Raw genomic sequence first — 8582 nt, forward strand, 5'->3', positions numbered from 1 at the left:
TGGACGCCGGATGTCCGGTCCCTGTAGCTTCTTCTGCAGAGGCCTGGCCGTGTAGATCTCCAGGGGCCGGATGTCCGGGGTCCTGGCTGGATGTCTGGTGCCTGTAGGCTGTTCCTGCCTTCTTCCATTGGTTCTCTTCTTCCGTGGACTTGGGGTCTTGACCATCTTCATATGCATCCTCGGGAGGGTCCTCTTGGTACCTAATCATGCACAGTATTCCGGATTGAGGTAGTAGCCATGTCTCGAGAGGATCGTATGATATATCGCTAAGGAGAGAAGTCACCTCGGTCTCGAGAGCTCTAGCTCGTGCTTTAGTCATGGGTCCTCTTGGTGCTTGGTGAGACGATGGAAGGTCCATGGGGATGACCGAAGGATGCTCCGCATCATCTCCCCCCCCCCTTGGGCAAGATCTGACCTCGGATCGAAATCCTCATCACCATGGTACGGGGAGAGATCGAAGACGTCCAAGATGTCACTCACGTTGTACTTCTCGCGTGGGAGATCGATCTTGTAAGCATTGTTGTTGTAGCGTGCTAGCACCTTGAAGGGTCCATCGGCTCGAGGTAGAAGCTTGGACTTGCGTTCGTTGGGGAAGCGGTCTTTGCAAAGGTGTAGCCACACGAGGTCTCCAATGTTGAATATCATGGGATGCTTGTTGACGTTGAGCTTGGTCGCGAGTCGTTGTACTTGGCGCTCGATGGTGTGCCTTGTATCTTCATGCATCTTATTGATGTAGCTTGCACGGGTACTTGCATCGAGGTTGGTGCGCTCTTGTAGAGGAAGAGGTAGAATGTCCAATGTGGATAACGGGTTGAAGCCGTAGACGACCTCGAAGGGGGACTTGCCGATCGTTGAATGTCTTGCATGGTTGTAGGAGTACTCGGCGATGGGTAGACACTCCTCCCACTCCTTAATGTTCTTCTTGATCAACACACGAAGTAGAGTGGATACTGTATGGTTCGTCACCTCCGTTTGGCCGTCGGTTTGAGGATGGTATGCGGAGGAGAACAAGAGCTTGATTCCGAGCTTGGCTCATAGCGTCTTCCAAAATTAACTCAAGAACTTGACGTCGCGCTCGGAGATGATCGTTTTTGGTACTCCATGTAGACGCAAGATTTCCCTACAAAAGATATTCGCAATGTGTGAAGCATCGTCTATCTTGTTGCATGGAATAAAATGAGCCATTTTAGAGAAACGGTCCACATCAACAAACACAGAATCCTTTCCATTTTGAGTTCTAGGCAAACCAAGTACAAAATCCATGCTAATGTCTTCCCAAGGTTGATAAGGAATAGGAAGGGACATGTAAAGACCATGGGATTGAGCTTTAGACTTAGCTTTGCAACATGTAGAGCAACGGTTGGTGAAGCGTGAGACGTCGCGGAACATCTTGTGCCAAAAGTAGTTCTTGGAGAGCGTGGCGAATGTCTTGTCGCGTCCAAAGTGTCCCATAAGTCCACCTCCATGAGCTTCTTGCAAAAGGAGCAAACGAAGAGAAGACTCGGGAATGCAAAGTTTGTTAGCTCTCATAAGATAATCATCCTTGATGTAATATCGTTTCCAAGACGTGTGCGCTAAACACTTAGCATAAGGAATAGAAAAATAAGGATCATTCTCATACAAGTCTTTTATATGCTCAAAACCTACAACATTCAACTCAAGTTGAGTGACAAGTGTGCATATTTGTGAAAGTGCATCCGCAACTACATTTTCCTTACCCTTAATGTACTTGATCACATAGGGGAAAGATTCAATAAACTCACTCCATTTGGCATGACGCTTGTTCAATTTAGTTTGACCTTTTAAGTATTTAAGCGTTTCATGATCGGTATGGATGACAAACTCATGGGGTCTAAGGTAATTAATGTTCCCAAACATGTAGCACACACACTAAAGCATACAATTCTTTGTCATAGATGGGATAGTTAAGTTGAGCACCGGAGAGTTTTTCACAAAAATAAGCAATGTCTCATTTTTCTTGCATCAAAACTCCGCCAATTCTGGTACCACTTGCATCACAATGAATCTCAAAAGTTTTGTCAAAGTTAGGCAAAGCAAGAATCGGAGCATGAGTAACCAAAGACTTGAGCTCATCAAAAGCGGTGGATTGCAAAGATCCCCAAACAAAATAAGCATTCTTCTTACTCAAAGCATGTAAAGGAGCGGCAATAGTGCTAAAGTTTTTCACAAAGCGACGATAAAAACCTGCAAGGCCAAGAAAACTTTGCACTTGTTGCAAATTGGTGGGTTGGGGCCAAGTTTTAATTGCTTCAATCTTAGATTCGTCAACATGGACACCCTTGGAAGATACAACAAAACCCAAGAAAACCACTTTGTCAACACCAAACGTGCATTTTTTCAAGTTTGCATAAAGACGCTCCTTGCGAGGGGTTTGCAAAACAGCCCTAACATGATTAATATGCTCTTTCATGGTTTTGCTAAACACAAGAATTTCATCGAAGTAAACCACAACAAAGACTCCAATATAAGGGTGAAGCACATAATGTATAAGACACACGAAAGTACCGGGAGCCTCCGATAAACCCATAGGCATAACTAACCAGTCATATAAGCCAAATTTGGTTTTGAAAGCAGTTTTCCATTCATCACCCTCTTGTATGCGGATTTGATAATAGCCACTTTTACGATCAATTTTTGAGAAAAAGTTGGCTCCGTTAAGTTCATCAAGCATATCATCTAAGCGAGGAATGGGATGCCTATAGCAAACGGTAATAGAATTTATAGGTCTACAATCAGAACACAAACAGAAACTTCCATCTGGCTTAGGCACAAGTATAATGGGAATGACACAAGGGCTTAAAATTTCACGTACATGACCGTTGTCGATGAGTTGTTGTACTTGCCGTTGAATCTCCTTAGTTTCTTCGGGGTTGACACAATATGGAGCTTTGTTTGGAAGTGGCTCTCTGGGGATGAGGTTGATTCGATGCTCGATGCCTCGTAGAGGAGGTAGACCCGGAGGTAGCTCATCGGGGAAAACATCTTGGAATTCCTACAAAAGAGATTGAAACACTAAAGGTAGCTCGTGAGAGGTGTTAGTTTTTGGTTCCCCATCCTTGCACACAAGGACAAAGTGCATAACACTCGATGGGTTCTCACACACTTGTCTCATCACACTTTTTGTGGCAAATAGGATTAGGTTTTTCTCTCTAGGCAAAGAAGCGCTCGAGTTTGGCTTTTGGCTCTCACTCACTTTTTGGTGGATCACTTTCTCACTCTTCTCACCATGATGGATGGCTTGTTTGTCGGCTATCACTTGACTAGGAGACATAGGTCGTAGCACATATTCCTTCCCTTTCATCTTGAAGCTATAGTGATTGGTACGCCTGTTGTGGATGACACCATGGTCGAATTGCCATGGCCTACAAAGAAGGAGGTGGCAAACGGACATTGGGATGACATCACACTCCAAAGTGTCTTCATATGCACCAATTTTGAAGGAGACTTGGACCGTATGCTCAACACGGAGAGTGCCTGAGTCACTTAGCCATTGGACTTTGTAGGGGTGTGGATGCTTCATCTTGACCAATTGAAGCTTGGAGCATAGTTCCTCACTTGCCAAGTTGTGACAACTACCTCCATCGGTGATGACCTTGATGGACCTTCCATTGATGCCGGCCTTTGTGTGAAATATGTGGCATCTTTGGTCTTCTTCTTGTTGATGTTGGAGAGTAAAGACTTTGGAGACAATGAGAGCGGGGCTCGATTGTTCATCACAAAAGACTTGATCATCTTCATCCTCATTCACGCGCCGGTGCATGGCCACTTGCTCAAGAGCTTCCATCTCCTCATCACTCATGGAGTCATATGTACCGTCGTCGTTGAGGATCAGGGTGCACTTGTTTGTGCATTGGAAGGACTTGTGGCCTCGTCCGTCGCAAGTGAAACACTTGAAGGAGCTTGTCTTGATGGTCTCATCGGTCAGAGTAGATGATGAAGCACGCGGCTTGAAGTTGCTTGTAGTAGTAGGAGGACGACTTGAACTAGACGAAGTCTTCTTGTAACTTGACTTATCGTCGTTGCTTGGAGAATGTTTTGTTGATGTAGATGTTGTAGGAGTTGTTGAAGATTGGTTGTTGGAGAAACCGTAGGTCTTGGAGGAGTACTTGGCATACTTGAAGTCATCTTGCACTTGACGTTCCGCCTTGGTTGCTTGATGCACGAGCTCAATGAGGTTGGAGTAGGGTTGGAAGTCGGCAATCTTCTTGATGGGATGATTGAGTCCATTCAAGAAACGTGCCATTGTTTGCTCATCATCTTCCGTGACATTGGCTCGAATCATGGCTATCTCCATTTCCTTGTAGTATTCTTCAACACTCTTTGTTCCTTGCTTGAGGAGTTGTAGCTTCTTGAAGAGATCGTGGTTGTAGTAGGTTGGCACAAAATGTGCTCGCATGACATCCTTCATTTGAGCCCAAGTTGTGATTGGGGGTTCACCTCTTGCTTGAAGGTACTCAAGGACTTGTTCCCACCATTCGAGAAGGTCATCAATCCCTACCTTGCAGAGGTGCTGCAACACCCTCAAACCATTGAGATGCGTGAGGGGGTGTTGCACATCCGCGATGTTGAGGGACCAAGTGTCGGTGTCAAAACTGGCGGATCTCGGGTAAGGGGTCCTAAACTGTGCGTCTGAGGCTAATGGTAACAGGAGGAGGGGGACACGATGTTCACCCAGGTTCGGGCCCTCTCGATGGAGGTAATACCCTATTTCCTGCTTGATTGATCTTGATGATATGAGTATTACAAGAGTTGATCTACCACAAGATCGCAGAGGCTAAACCCTAGAAGCTAGCCTATGATTATGATTGTTGTCCTTGTCCTACAGACTAAACCCTCCGGGTTATATAGACACCGGAGGGGGCTAGGGTTACACAGAGTTGGTTACAGAGAAGGGAATCTATATATCCGAATCGTCAAGCTTGCCTTCCACGCAAAGGAGAGTCCCATCTGGACACGGGATGAAGTCTTCTATCTTGTATGTTCATAGTCCAACATTCCGACTAAAGTATATAGTCCGGCTGTCTGAGGACCCCTTAACCTAGGACTCCCTCAGTAACCCTTGAACCAGTCTTCAATGATGATTGAGTCTGGCGTGCAGATTGTCTTCGGCATTGCAAGGCGGGTTCCTTCTCCAAATACTCCAAAGTGGATCTTTGAACACAAGAATCGTGTTTGGCTCTGCAAAAACAAATTCCACATACCATCGTAGAGAGTATAATATATCACAGATCAAATCTGCTGACAGTTTATTCATAGCATGACATCGCACCATGGCCCAATTTTTATCTGAACCGTTTTAGCAGCCTGCCACGACACGTTTCATGAGGCGGCTTTATTGGCACGTCTTGTCAAAGCAGAGATCGTGTCCCCTTATCGCGGGATACTCATCAATAAGGGCGTGGGTAACCCAACCGTTCCACGGATAGGATTCCTTGAGAATAGGTAAGTTCCAAAAAGGCCACGCGGGGGACGTTTGGTATTCATCCTCTTTATAAAGAGATCAAGGCCTGTCTTTTCCCTCTATGCTTAATCGTCTCCTCCTCCTACGTCGAGTTGCAACACCCACAGCTTCAGCCAGAACACTCCAAACTTCCGACCATGTCCGGATCCAGCCTTCAAGGCCAGTGGATGGCCTTCTTCGTCACAGTGGAGGATATCAAGAAGCTTAGGGAGGCGAGGTACTTGACAGTGGAAATTCCCCATGGGCTTCCTGCTCAAGGGCATGTTAACCCTACTCCCAAGTCCGACGAGAGTGTTGTGTTTATCTCTCACTTCCTCCGAGGGCTAGGCCTTAGTCTTCATCCCTTCGTTAGACGGCTCATGTTCTATTACAGGCTAGATTTTCATGATCTAGCTCCGGATTCCTTCCTTCACATCTCGTCCTTCATCATCGTGTGCGAGGCCTTCCTCCGCATTGTTCCACACTTCGGCTTATGGCTTAAGACCTTTAACGTAACATCGAAGATGATCAACAGGAAACACGCATAGTGTGAGGGGCAAAAATAAGCAAATGTGCCAATGCTTTGTGGCCAAAGGGTTCCTTTCCAGAGGTTTCCGACCGTGGCAATGGGAGTGGTTTTACATCACAGCTCCACGAGGAAAAAAGTGGGCGGCTGCTCCTGCCTTCCGCTCTGGCCCTCCACCACAACTTGCGTCATGGGTCAACAAGGGGCTGGACTGGGGGTCGGCTGATGATGTACGGACGCTGCAAAGTCGCATCCGCGATCTTATCGAGAAGGACATTGGTCTTGTAAAGGTGATTCAGGTAATGCTAGTTCGACGGGTCCTGCCATATCAACGACGACCTCTCCGCATGTGGGAGTTCAACCTGGAAGGACCGCGAACCGTTCAGCACTTCCTCGGCATGACGCTCGAATGAATGTATAAATCATTGGTCGGATCACGAATAAAGTGTCCGGACACCACGGAAGATGCATGCCTTGACTGCAACCATCTAGATAACCCTGTGAGCACCCCGTAACCGAACACGTTTTCATTATATTTATCATAACGTTATCCTAAAAAAATCATCCTCGGCCAGGGGTGGATACAGATGGCAGAGAGGATCAGGTGTTCGGTGCCTGTTCCCAAAGGCTCAGCAGATCCGGTGTTAACCAGGATGCTAGCTCGTGCACCATATCAAGTGCCATCGGAGGGAGACAAGGAGGGGAGCGGGGAGGTCAAAAGTGGCCTCCATACAGGTGGTACATTACGTACTGTATCCGGAGAAATTGGAGCCCCTATGTTGGAGAGTGAAAAGAGAGGAGAATCAAATATTCCCTCCCCCCATGGGAAGAAAAGGGCCGCCCCGAAGACTTGAAGGCGGAGGCCTCCAAGCAAGGGAAGAAATCCCTATCAGGGGGCCCTGTCTCGGGGAGCAATGTTGCCGAACAACGCCCTCAAGGGGACCAGCCGCTAGCCAAGACGTAAGTGAACAAGAGTGCTCTGTAAGCCTACCCCGTTCTTCTCCTGTTTATGATGGTAATATCTGAAACATATATTTGGCAGTCCGGCCTATATCCTTCCACATCAATCTTCGTCCTCAGGGGATCTTCTTCCTGAGATGATGGAGAGCGAGACGCCTCCTCATACTTCCCTGCCCCATAAGGAGGACGACCCCGAAGTGGCGTCTCGAAGGATCTCTCCCGATCCCCAAAAGAGGACGAGGCCAGAAGGTGAATCTTCAGCCGCCCGAGGTCCGGGGTGTTCGGCTCCTAAAGAGACCGTAGACAAAAGCCCCGAACTATCCGACGCACGGCCGGATACGTTGATGGGTCTTTTGCGGGAAGCGCCTGTTTTACAGGAACATCGTACCTTAATGGGTACGGTGATTAAAAGAATTTTCTTCGCGAAAAGTGGACTGGATGAAGCCTTCATGAGCTTGTTAAGAGGCTTCGAGGTACGTAAGGTGACAACTTTTTGTTAGTTTGTATTGTAGAACGCAAGGTGCACTGTGTGTAGATAGTAGCCCCTGAGACTTTGGTTGCTATCCGAACGGAGCGATGAGAGGATCAAAAAATATCAATAATCTCAAGAAAGGATTTTGCCAATTTTGTACACAGGCGGCTGCAGCCCCGAAAACTGCGCGGGCTGCCGGATATGCCAAGTTGAAACGACAACTTGATGCGGCGGATGAGGACATCACGCTTGTGAATAAGCGTCTTGACGAGGCGCAAGGTGTGTCTTCTGGGTGATCAGCAAGTATGTATGACAGTATGACATGGGACTTACAATATGCTTTGTCTGGAGATGGTGCAGCCGCTGTGGAGAATCTTCGGGCTGAGCTCACGCGTGCTAAGGAGCAAGCTAGAGTAAGCGACATGGCCGCCGAAAAGGCAGTGAGTGAATTGAAAGCCGAACAGGCTGCTCATCACCGAAGTGAGGAAAAAATAGCCAATATGGCTCTTGAGCTGAAGGATGCCGCTAACCGTTATGAGCTGCTCAAGAAGGACAACCAAGAAAAACGAAGGACCTGCAAAAGGCCTTGCAAACGGCAAAAGGGACTCGATCTGAGATCAGAGCAGCTCGGGAGGAGCTCCGGCAAGCCGGCGAGATCGCGGCTGGGAAGCCCTTTTTATTGCGAACTAAGTTCGGCGATCCGAAGTATGCCCCTCTTGATCAATTGTGGAGTTCTCAGGACGCGTATTTGGACTTGTCAAAGAGTGCTGCCGATGTGACGCATTTCTTCCAGGACCAAGAAGATCATGAAGTGGAAAGACTGTTCTGGTCACAGTTCAACGCGCCAAAGCGTCCGCTGCTGTTAAACGGGCAGATGGACGAATGGGCTGAGCTCCATAGGTTATCCGGACTTGCCATGAAGGCTGTCGTGGATTGCTTGTGGCCGGGGGAACCAAGCCCGAGTAGTTATTTTGGTTTGGTGAAATGATCTATTCGTGCTGTGCCGCATATCGCCACTATCAGGCGGTCGGCATGCATAGAGGGTGCACGGATGGCCCTCGCCCGCGTTAAAATGTACTAGGCGGGGATGGAGGCCACCGGTATTGCAACACGGGGTCCGACCGCGGGGCAGGACCTGCCGAAGCACTATTTTGAAGAGGTCT

This window comes from Triticum dicoccoides, chromosome 5B (genome assembly GCF_002162155.2).
Source record: "Triticum dicoccoides isolate Atlit2015 ecotype Zavitan chromosome 5B, WEW_v2.0, whole genome shotgun sequence".
Lineage (NCBI taxonomy): Eukaryota > Viridiplantae > Streptophyta > Magnoliopsida > Poales > Poaceae > Triticum > Triticum dicoccoides.